The sequence below is a fragment of the Mustela putorius genome, unplaced genomic scaffold, assembly GCF_011764305.1.
Source record: "Mustela putorius furo isolate JIRA1106 unplaced genomic scaffold, ASM1176430v1.1 tig00000129_pilon_pilon_pilon, whole genome shotgun sequence".
Classification (NCBI taxonomy): domain Eukaryota; kingdom Metazoa; phylum Chordata; class Mammalia; order Carnivora; family Mustelidae; genus Mustela; species Mustela putorius.
In genome coordinates this window covers 13,238,966-13,250,563 of record NW_025421290.1, presented here as the reverse complement: position 1 = coordinate 13,250,563, position 11,598 = coordinate 13,238,966, and the positions used below count along the sequence as shown (strand labels likewise).

General features: G+C 39.9%; 1 non-coding gene across 1 annotated transcript; it reads right to left on the bottom strand.

Moving 5' to 3' along the window:
• Positions 1–11,239: 11,239 nt before the first annotated feature.
• Positions 11,240–11,341, bottom strand: LOC123390622. The gene has a single exon (XR_006605158.1). It is a non-coding gene; the product is annotated as a U6 spliceosomal RNA (small nuclear RNA).
• Between the last annotated feature and the right edge of the window lie 257 nt (positions 11,342–11,598).

The following is an 11,598-nucleotide window of genomic DNA, read 5'->3' as shown; positions in this document are numbered from 1 at the left end:
TGTGTGCTTTTATGTATGTGCATTGCTTGAAAACAAAATCATTATATAAATTTAAAACTAGGCCAAATTATCTCAAGATCGTGCCCATAAGAATAATTTTATGAATTCTTATACCCAGGACTTTTTTTTTTTCTAATTATAACAGGAATTCATAGTTTTTTGTAGAGAATTTAGAAAATACTGTTACTTAAAGCAATAAAATCACCTGTAAGTCTACAAACCAGAGAGAAGTATTAACATTTCTTCCCCTGCCCTCCTCTTTCACACATGGGATTACCTTATTTTATAATTGGCTTATTTTATTTGAAACTATATCTTGGGAGTTTTCTATGTCAGTACAGTTTTTTACATCTACATTTTAATGGCTACATAGCATTTTATTATGTCAAGAAAACCACCCTTTATTTAATCAATCATCTATTATGCAATAAGTCACTTCCAATTTTTTGGTATTAAAAATAACTCTGATGTACCCCTTACTTCAATTTTTGTGCCCATCCATGAGTATGTGTTTAGAAGTAGAAATACAATGCAGGAAGGCATAAAGGCTTTTCATGCTTTTGCTATGTATTGCCAAATTTCCCAGACACTTGTTTTTGTTATTTGCAGATGTTACGGTTGATGTATTCACTGAGAGAAATGAGTCACGTCCTGAAAGGAACTTAAACTGGTAAAGATGAATTCTAATAATGCCAATGGGGTATTTGAAGGAACTTTCGGATAGGAATGCATGTCTGAAGGAAAAGAAAGCCCCTTCTGTTGTCCATAGTTATCTGGCCCTCTAGGATATGCTAGGTGTGTTCATTTGCTAGAGATGCATAATAAAGTACCACAGACTGGGTGGCTTGAATAACAAAAATGTACTGTGTCACAGCTCTGGAGGCTAGAAATCCAAAATCAAGGTGTGGGCAGGGTTGGTTGCTTGTGAGGGCTGTGAGGGAAGATTTGTTTTAGGCCTCTCTCCTTGGCTCGCAGTTGGCCATTCATTCCCTATGTCTCTTCACATAGTCTTCCCTCCCAATCTCTCCTTTTTTTAAGATTCCAATCATATTGGGCTCACTTTAATGACCTCTCTGTAGCTTGATTATCTCTGTAAAGTCCCTATTTCCAAATAAAGTCACACCCTAAGGTACTGGGGGGTTAGGATTTCAGCTCAAGAATTTGGGGGTGTAGTGGGGGTAGAGAGTAGGACAAAATTCAACCCAGAACACAAGGGGGAACCCACACAAGAGAAAATTGGCTTTGTTGTTCTCGGCAGTGTTACACATCAGTATGTTATAGTCACATAAATTTAAGGCAGTTGAACATCTGATTAAGAAATAAAGATAGGATCTAAAAGATAGATCCTATCTTTATAGGATAGCAAACTGAAACTTATCAAGCATAACAAATAGAAAATGCCAAATACTTCCAGCATCACAGGGCGGTCTTCATGCTGACTGTTTCTGGCTTCCAAGGCTGAAGTCTTGCCTCCAGGTACACAGTCCTGTCACTCTGGATCAGGAATTCTCATGTGAAGACTCCACTGACCCTCCATTGGTAAAAATTCCCTGGCCATGCACTTTAGATAAACCATCCCAAGTTAGCTCTCAAAATATCCCCTACTGAGTGTGTCACATAATTTTCATTTTCTTTTTCTCTTTAAACATCCAATCTCTGCATGGGCTCTTTAACCCCAAAATGGTCAGTCTCCACGTGGCAAAACCTTCTCTACATGTAGAAGTTGGGCTGGGAAGGAGGGAGAGAATTCGACTTACTTTTTCTGTAACTTTCCTTTTTGGGAATGATCCTGGCAGAAATAATCTCCTTTGTAGCTGAAATATTACAGCATGTAGGATTTATGTAAGAGCCTTGTTTCACAGCAGGTTATGCTAGCATTTAGACACTGGATTTGGAGATTAGGGGCGACTTTAGTCCTGTATTACGTGAGAACCTTGTGATGTGGAATTTCTCATGGAAAGCCACACTTCAATACAATATGTCATGGCATATTATCTTTGTGAGAGTGTTTTCTCTTCACCAAACTGTGATTGTAACCTTTTCTCTTGGGTTGTCTAGGCCCTCTCCCTGTGTCTCAAGCTCCTAAAATAATATTTTGGGTTGTCAGAAGACTAACCACCCAGCTAAAGTGGAAGAGGAGATATTGAAATGCTTTATTCTGGCTTCGCTTTCCAGCGAGTGACAGGTTTTCTTCTCTGGGATTTATGTTATTGTTTTAGGAAATTATACTTATTTAAATCTAAACATAGTTAAAGCAAGTAAAATATAATCCCATTACTTTTCACTCACATGTAACAGCGATTCGGAATAACAGGGTCTTTTCCCTCTTGACTTACGCATGAAAGGGAACTATGCTGGAAGCTATGGCACCTATGGCTACAAGCCCACCAGAATTTGCAAGTTGAAGAGCTTTGAGTAAGGTCAACACTAGGATGGGAATCTCCAAAGAAAACCCAGATGTCTCAGATGAATATATGATTTTAAACATGTTTGACTGTATCCCTAAAACTCTAGTGGTGCATCCCTTCAGCCATCATCTTGAAAAGCCTTTTCAGGATTCATAACCCTACTTAAAATGTGTAGGGGAAGAGTCCCCTGCTCAAGGCAGATGTCCATCGGTGGTATGCTCAGGCCCCATGGCACGGCCCCACAAAAACCCATTGTTAGATTGCAGGAATTTTGTGAGCCAGTTGGTTTTGTTTTGCTTTTTGAGAGAGAGAGAGAGAGAACACATGAAGTCAGGGGGTGTGGAGAGAATCTCAAGCAGAATCTGAGCATGTAATCCAACCCGAAGGTGAATCTCACGATCTTGAAATCATGACCTGAACTGAGATCAAGAGTCTGATGCTTAACCAACCAAAGCCACCCAGGGGCCCCTGGGAGCTGGTTGTTAAACACAGTTAATATTAAAAACTTAAGCATATAAACTTTGAGTTAAAGAAATTATATTTTTAAAAAAGGTGATAAAGAAAACAAACTGAGGGTTGCTGGGGGGACAGGGGTAGGGAGAAGGGGGTTCGTTATAAACATTGCAGAAGGTATGTGCTATGGTGAGTGCTGTGAAGTGTGTAAACCTGTCGATTCACAGACCTGTACCCCTGGGGCTAATAATACATTTTATGTTAATAAAAAAAAAATTAGGGCGCCTGGGTGGCTCAGTGGGTTAAGCCGCTGCCTTCAGCTCCGGTCATGATCTCAGGGTCCTGGGATTGAGTCCCGCATCGGGCTCTCTGCTCAGCAGGGAGCCTGCTTCCTCCTCTCTCTCTCTCTGCCTGCCTCTCTGCCTACTTGTGATCTCTCTCTGTCAAATAAATAAATAAAATCTTAAAAAAAAATTAAAAAAAACCCCAAAAGCTCTATAATAAAAGTGTAAGCAAACTACAAAATAAAAACAAAAACAAAGGTGATAAATACTCAAAACTCATCACATGTTTTGTTACTACATTTTACTGTTAGATCTTGAGATTCTGCCTGAATCTGAACAGTGCCAATACTACGTCATGGTTTACTGGTGTACGTCCCTACCCAATGGCACTCTGCTCAGTCCAGTCGGGGACATGATACTGGTAGCTAGAAGGGAAGAGTTACTTCATGGAAATCTGCAAATGCTACAAATTAAAGCTGCCCCTGCAGATCCCATTGTTAGTCATTTACCGGCACCCTCCATCCTCTGCATTGGTAATAAAACAGAACAACCCTCCTCAAAATGCTATGCAGTGCTTTGTATTTTTCTTTTGTGGCTCCATTCTGTGGAGTTCCAGACATGAAATACATATGTCATTTTACTCAACTTGGGCAGAAGTGTGGCATCAGACCCTGAGCCGAGAAAAGACCAATTCCTTCCTGGGTGCAGGGAGCTAAGAATTTTCCCTCGAACAGGAAAGAGAAACATGGTGATAGGCTTAGCAGGGGTGAGTGGTTTTGAACCAGGAAGAGAGGAAGTCCGCCTGGCATTGTAGGTATCATCAGATGGAATGCAGAGAGAATTCTAGAAAAACCACACTAGTACAGAGCAGCAGCTTAGAACAGGGCCCCACATGCTATTCTTAAAACCATTTTCCATGGTCTGCAGAGTAATGATAAAAATGATCTTAAAAAGCTAATGTGTTTTTTTTTTTATGAAACGAATTTTTGTTCATTAAAAATTACTTTTTTATTAAAAGATCATAAATTATCGCAAGAGGATGAAGATGACTTTATTAGAAGCATGAAGCTATTACCCAAACTATATATATGGGTAGTTTACATCTTAAGAATTATATTGTCCCCAAAGTCCATTTTGTGCCTATTTCACAGGCTTGCAATTGAGAATACTTGTTTTTTCTTTTTTTTTTTTAATTTTATTTTTATTTTTTAAAGATTTTATTTATTTATTTGACAGAGAGAGATCACAAGCAGACGGAGAGGCAGGCAGAGAGGGAGATAGAGGGAAGCAGGCTCCCTGCTGAGCAGAGAGCCCGAGGCGGGGCTCAATCCCAGGACCCTGAGATCATGACCTGAGCCGAAGGCAGCGGCTTAATCCACTGAGTCACCCAGGCACCCCTGGAGAATACTTGTTTTTTCTTAAAAAAAAAAAAAAAAATAGGGGCGCCTGGGTGGCTCAGTGGGTTAAAGCCTCTGCCTTCGGCTCAGGTCATGATCTCAGCATCCTGGGATCCAGCCCGGCATCAGGCTCCTGCTCAGCGGGGAGCCTGCTTCTCCCTCTCTCTCTCTCTCTGCCTGCCTCTCTGCCTACCTGTGATCTCTTTCTCTCTGTCAAATAAATAAATAAAATCTTAAAAAAAAATTAACGTTTTAAATGGTGATCAGGTTCCCAGGCTAGACCAAAAAAGCAAACAGACCACAGAATAGAGCTAGTCATAGCATTCATCGTGCTAGCGTCTGAATGGTGGGGAAAGTGGACTGTCTGCAGGAAGACAGAGGGCAGAAGAGAATGATCCCAGGACCCTGAGATCATGACCTGAGCCGAAGGCAGCGGCTTAACCCACTGAGCCACCCAAGGAAAGAGTATTCTTTTTCCTTCTCCTGAGCCAATTGGTGGTGTCCTAGGAGAATCTGAACCAGGTGAAGTGCGTCCTAATCCATTTCCTCACCTTGCTTTGGGCCCCTCTCCCTCCCTTCTCACCAGGCTTGCATTTCCTTGTGGCACTAGGTGTTCTCCACCACGGTACCTTCCAAGGTCTATCTGAATTCCGAAAGGGCTCCAAGTCCCACAGATTACTTGTCCTCTCCTCCCCTGGGTCAGAGCCCCTCCATCTATTTCTCCAGCACAGCTGGTCTTAGGTGTCACTGAACAAGTTCACACAAATGTGTGAATGGCTGATAGCGCCTAAGTTTCTAGAATCATTTTAATTTTTGAAAAAAATGAATTTGCAAACACAGGTTATCTCTAGTTGGCCCTGGGTTGCGACATTTAAAAACAAACAACACGAAAACTAAGGCAGAGTAAACATTGAGGGTTGCAGGGGAGAGGCATTGGAAGAGGAGGGAAAGGGGGCAGGTCTCACAGAAACACTGCAAATGAGTTGCTTAATCCTTTAAAATGTGTTTGTGATTTTCACAAACTCCTCCCTTTGACCCACAGCTTCCCCGCCTACCAACTGGCCAAAGTCAGATTTTAGTTAATCCTTGTTTTGGTAATTGCCCACTGGTAAGAGCAGCAGCAGAAGAACTAATGTTTTAAGATTAAACATTATAATCCTCTAAATTTTTTCAGATTCATATTTGAAAAGCTCCTTGTTTCCCATGAGGGGTTTTTTTGGGAAGTGTGGAGCTTTAAGCCGTAGAAGGGGGGTAGTGTGAGGCGAAGTATGTGAGCAAAGTGTATGTGCGTGTGCGTGTGCATGTGCACACGTGTGTTCTGGAGTAGATGTCTGTACACGTGCACAAGCTATCATTTAAATAGGAAGAACTCAATGTGTAATTAAACACACAAAGAGCTACAACAGACTCCAGCTTTGCCCGACTTAGGAGACTGTCTTAATCAGCTCTAAAACCTAAACTTAACGTCTAAAATTCCTTCTACCAAGCTATTCCCTTCTCGGGCCAAAGTCTTCCTCCTGTGGTTACTGAATGCGTACTCTGCACAATTCGAATCTCACTGCTTCTTTTTTTTCCTGGTTAAATGTATACTTACGACCCTATGCTTGGCACATAACAGGTGTCTTCTGGTGATTGAATTGCCTTTTGATCTATTGTTCAGAGTTAACTGGAACTCCATTATCATCTCTCAATCAGCCTTTACTCATTAGCAATAAATGCTCATCAATTAGCTATGGTCATTCATCGATAAACCTGAGCCCTAATGAACAACCACAAATGTTGATGAACACCCACCAGGTATGAACAATAGAAGGGAGTTTGCACAGATGGTGATCATTGTGGGTCACATCTTTATCTTGCATTCATGGTGGGGGAAGAGCCAGGCAAAACACAGAAGGCACCATGGCCCCTGACCTTGAAGAACTGAGAGATGAAAAAAGTGAATGTAAGAGTGCATCTCTCATTTCATCACAAGGAATGTCACCAAAGGAAAGGAGAGAAATCTTGGCAACCTGAGAGAAGTTCAGAGAGAGACGTTTTGAAATGGAAGCTGTGCTTCTGTTTGGGATAGGTTGAAAAGCAATAGAGTACCCTTCTCCTACTTACATCTTTTGCTAGGACGTACCTGCTTACTTTTTCATTCCCAGGCGCTGCTGTCTGATAGAAATACAGGTCACATATATATTTTGAGGTGTTCTAGTAGCCACATCAAAAAAAAAAAAAGTAGGAAGAAACACAAGAGAGCAATTTTAATAATATCTTTTCAACATGTAATCAAAAATTAAGTAATTTACATTTTTAAAAAAACTTTATTTATTTGACAGAGATCACAAGCAGGCAGAGAGGCAGGCAGAGAGAGGGGGAAGGGAAGCAGGCTCCCTGCTAAGCAGAGAGCCTAATGGGGGGCTCGATTCCAGGACCCTGAGATCATGATCTGAGCTAAAGGCAGGGGCTTTAACCCACTGAGCCACCCAGGCCCCCCAATTTACATTTTTTTTTACACTGTCTTCATAATATGTGTATTTTTATGCATACAGCTCATATCAGTTCTTACTAGCCACATTGCAAGTGCTCACTAGCCACACGTGGTCAGTGGTTATATAGAGAACACTGGAGATCTAGAACATTCCACCCTGCAGGGTGCTCCATGTGCACTAAACTCACATTTACTGGGGAGGGGACAATTTGCTTTCCTATCCTGTCTCTACATCCTACAGCCAGAAATTGGTTGGAGGCAGGAAAGGGAGAAGGCAAATCATTTTTAAAGTTTTCTAAGGACTATTTAGCGGGGCTTGTTATCATCCTGAGGTACTTAGGGACTGAAGACAATCCTTTGCAAAAGCAGACTTTATTTGTGATGCAATCAAAAGAATTCCCTGCATTCTGGGAAGTTTGATTTATGTCCTTACATGCTCATCACCTATGTGATAGGCCTGGCCCTGGTTCCCCACTCCATTCCTTGGTGCTTTGGATGGAGAGGAATTCCCTGACCCATACTATCTCTCCTATCAGGGGCTACCTAAAGATAAGTCATTCTGGAAGCATTTCCTTCTGTCTCTAGTCATCTGTGAAATGCCAAGGCTCTGCCTCTGAGGGAGCGTAACTGATAACAATAGCTTCTACCTCTCTGGTGTTGGGACTCTTCAAAGCGAGCTCAAAGACGCTGCTGTGTGCTATCCTCACCTCGATGGTTAGGACTGGCCCTTTAATGAAGAATCTAGGCTTCTGAAAAATCCCGGTGATTCGGTGATTCGTCTCTGGCAAAGGTTTTTGAGTTTGAGAGCACATTAGAAATCTTCCAGAATATTTATTTCTGCTGGTGCCTGGGCCTCTTGCCCCAAGCGTCAGAATTTGTGTGGAACAAGAGGCCCTCCAGGTGATTCTGAGTCACGTGGTTTGGCTTTCTATGGTTTAGAAAGTCTGGTGGCTACTGGAAAGCAGGTTCCTATACATGGAATGCATTGCTGTGTCCGCAGCTGTCCCACATTAGGAGGTAATGCAATAAATCACTTGCATTTCCACTTGAAATCATGTTTGCAATCCTTTTTTGTCCATCAGAGGGGTTCTTGTGGCAGCATGAAGTTCTGGTTGTCTTTTTGGGAAAAGCTGCTGGACAGTTGTGTGTGTGTATGTTTTAAAATAACAAAAGGGAAGCATAGAAGCCAAATAAAAATCAAATTATCACCTAGGGCAATACTAGGTGTGCCATTGACTTATTTTTCTTCCCTGTCCTTGCTAGATTTTTTTCCTTTTGTCTGTTTTATTTTTTAATTAATAAGGCTCTCTTCAAGTAAGTGAGAAAATACAGATAAACTATAAGACACTTTGGCATAGATCCATCTTTCATAAATGTTCGTTTCTTTTTCACAAAATGGATTCCTAACATTAATTCTGTTTGCACCTGCTTTTAAAAAAAATGATTTTAATTATTTATTCATCACATTGAGAGAGAGAGAGAGAGCACAAGCAGGAGGCAGGGGAGTAGAGGGAGAAGCAGGTTTCTCACCATGCAAGGAGCCCTGATGATGTGGGACTTGATCCCAGGACCCCAGGATCGTGACCTGAGACAGTGCAGATGATTTACGACTGAGCCACCCAGGCGTCTCTGCACCTGCCTTTTTAAAAACTTTAATCTTGTACTTCCCTGTAAGCTTAAAAATGTCTTCATATTATCATTTTTTTTTAAAGATTTTATTTTTTCCTTTGACAGACAGAGATCACAAGTAAGCAGAGGCAGGCAGAGAGAGAGGGGAAGGGAAGCAGGCTCCCTGCTGAGCAGAGAGCCCGATGCGAGGCTCGATTCCAGAACCCTGGGATCATGACCCGAGCTGAAGGCAGAGGCTTTAACCGACTGAGCCGCCCAGGCGCCCCCATATTATCATTGTTTTTAACGATAGTTTCTTCTACCAAAGGAAAGGTATACCATACCTTTCTTCTACCATATTTATATCAGCCCTCTACATTGGAACTTTTAAGTTGTCATTTTTTTTAATAGACTATTTTTTTAGGGTAGTTTTAGGTTCACAGAAAAACCTAGAAGCAGGTACAGAGATATCCCATATACCCCCTGCCCCTATATATGCACAGCCTCCCCGTCATCCACCCCTTTCACCAGAGCGGCACACTTGTTATGCTAAGCCTACACTGACAGATCATTATCACCCAAAGTCCCAAGTCTCCATTAGGATTCACATTTGGTGTTATCCATACTGTGGGTCTGAATACATATAAGACGACACACATCCACTATTAAAATATCATACAATGTGGTTTCACTGCCCTAAAAATCCTCTGTATTCCTCCATCTCTCCTTCCCCTAACCCCTAGCAGCCAGAATCATATACGATAGAGACTTTCGATTCTTTTCTTTCTTTTTCCCTTCCTTCCTTCTTCCCTTCCTACCCCCCCCCGCCCGCCCTCCCTTCTTCCTCTCTTCCTGCTCCTCCTCTTTCTCCTCCTTCCCCTTCTTCTTCAACAAGGTTATGGCAAAGATTCTTTATATACATCTCTTTTGGGGGAAGAGCTTGAATTTTTAATAAATAAAACACAAAATGCAGAAACGAATACCCATTTCCCATTACCCCAAATTAATTACTATTGATGTTTCAACACATTATTTCCCAGCTTTCCCATGTATATAAATATTTTTCAAGTATACATATATTCTTCTTTAAAAAAAAGAGAGGAGGAGGGCTGGGGTGCCTGGGTGGCTCAGTGGGTTGAAGTCTCTGCCTTTGGCTCAGGTCATGATCCCAGGGCCCTGGGATCGAGCCCCGCATCGCATAGGGCTCTCTGCTCGGCAGGGAGCCTGCTTCCTCCTCTCTCTCTGCCTGCCTCACTGCCTACTTGTGATCTCTCTCTGTCAAATAAATAAATAAAATCTTAAAAAAAAAAAAAAAAGAAGAGGAAAATGAAAACTCCCTTTGGTGACTGTCTTCTAAATTGGTCCCCTCCTTTCTCTGCAGAGGAAATAACTATGATGAGTTTGGTGCACATTATAATCCATTTTTATACATAATATACATATATCATATATGTATCAAAAACATTTAGTAAAGTCTTATTTTTTTTTACACAAACCAGTATTGTTCCGCATATATCATTCCATAGTTTGCTTTTTCATTCAGTAATCTTTCTGATAATCTGTTCCTATATAATTCTACAGAAATCGAATTCATTCCTTTATATTACAATATTACTATCTCTTATTTATCTGTTCCTTATGTATGGAAATTTAGGCTGCTCCTCTTTCTTGGGGGGGTATATTACAAATAGTAGGTGAGCATGCACATGCTTATTTCTTTCTCTTTGTAGATTTGTATCTTTTTCTGTAGGTTAGACACCAAAGGTAGAGTCATTGGGTTGGAGTAAGCATAGCGTTTTTTTGGTTTTTGTTTTTTTTAGCATAGTTTTTTTTTAATAGACAGTGTCAAAATTGTCTTCCAAAATGGATATACCTAGTTATCTTCCTACCAAGAACCTATTTCTGTATTTTCAGAACCTGTACAATGCTTGAATTTGGAAAAAATGTTAAGCTTTTACAGTGTCATAGATGAAATATAGCTTACTGTTTTCAATCCAGTTTCTCACATTAGGAGTGCAATTAAGCATCTTCAATGTTTAAACATCTCAATGTTTTCAAAGTAAACATACACTTATGGACAATTATCTGATGATTTCTCAGGGAAAATTCCTATCTGATCAAATACTGTATTTCAAGGCTTTCAGAAGATATTTTGAAATTAGCATCTAAAAATTTATAACTCTTTATATTCTTATTGAAACCGTGATAAAATATTCATTTTCCACACTCTCATAAAACTCTGGATTACTCCATCTGGGTCAATCAAATAAGCAAAAAGTGTGCCTTTTTGTTTTAATTTTTCATTTCTTTGCTTATTAGCAATGTTAATTATTTTTAAAAAATCATATCCACATTTTTAGAAATTCACATTTTTATTTATATTTCTTCTCTTTTAGACTATGGTTTCTGACGTTAGCTAACTTTTATATTGGGATATTCTCTTTCTTATTAACCCACTGTCATATAATTTGTAAATTCTTCTCAGCTTGACATCTTTTAACTTTGCTTATGATAATTTAGTTATATATACGTATTTTTAAAATTTTAAGGTTATAAGTATTAACATATTTCCATTATATTTTCTGCCTTCTCTTTTGTTTTTGATTATTTTTTAAAACTATGGACCATATGATGAATATACATGTCCACCTCATGCAAGGGCCATCCTAATCTTCTTGTATTGTTTCAAGTTTAGTACATGCTCCCAAAGTGAGCACTGCCTTCTCTTTTAAATAACTTGTGTTTCTTATGTCAAAATGCATGTGCATTATGAAAATTCATTAAAATACAAATAAAAGAAGAAAGTAAAACTCATGCAATTTTACCACCTAGAGATAAGAATTAAAAATATTTTGTCACAGACCTGTACCCCTGGGGATAAAAATATATGTTTATAAAAAATAAAAAATTAAAAAATTAAAAAAATAAGCTAGGAAACATAAAAAAAATATTTTGAAGTATATCCCTCCAGA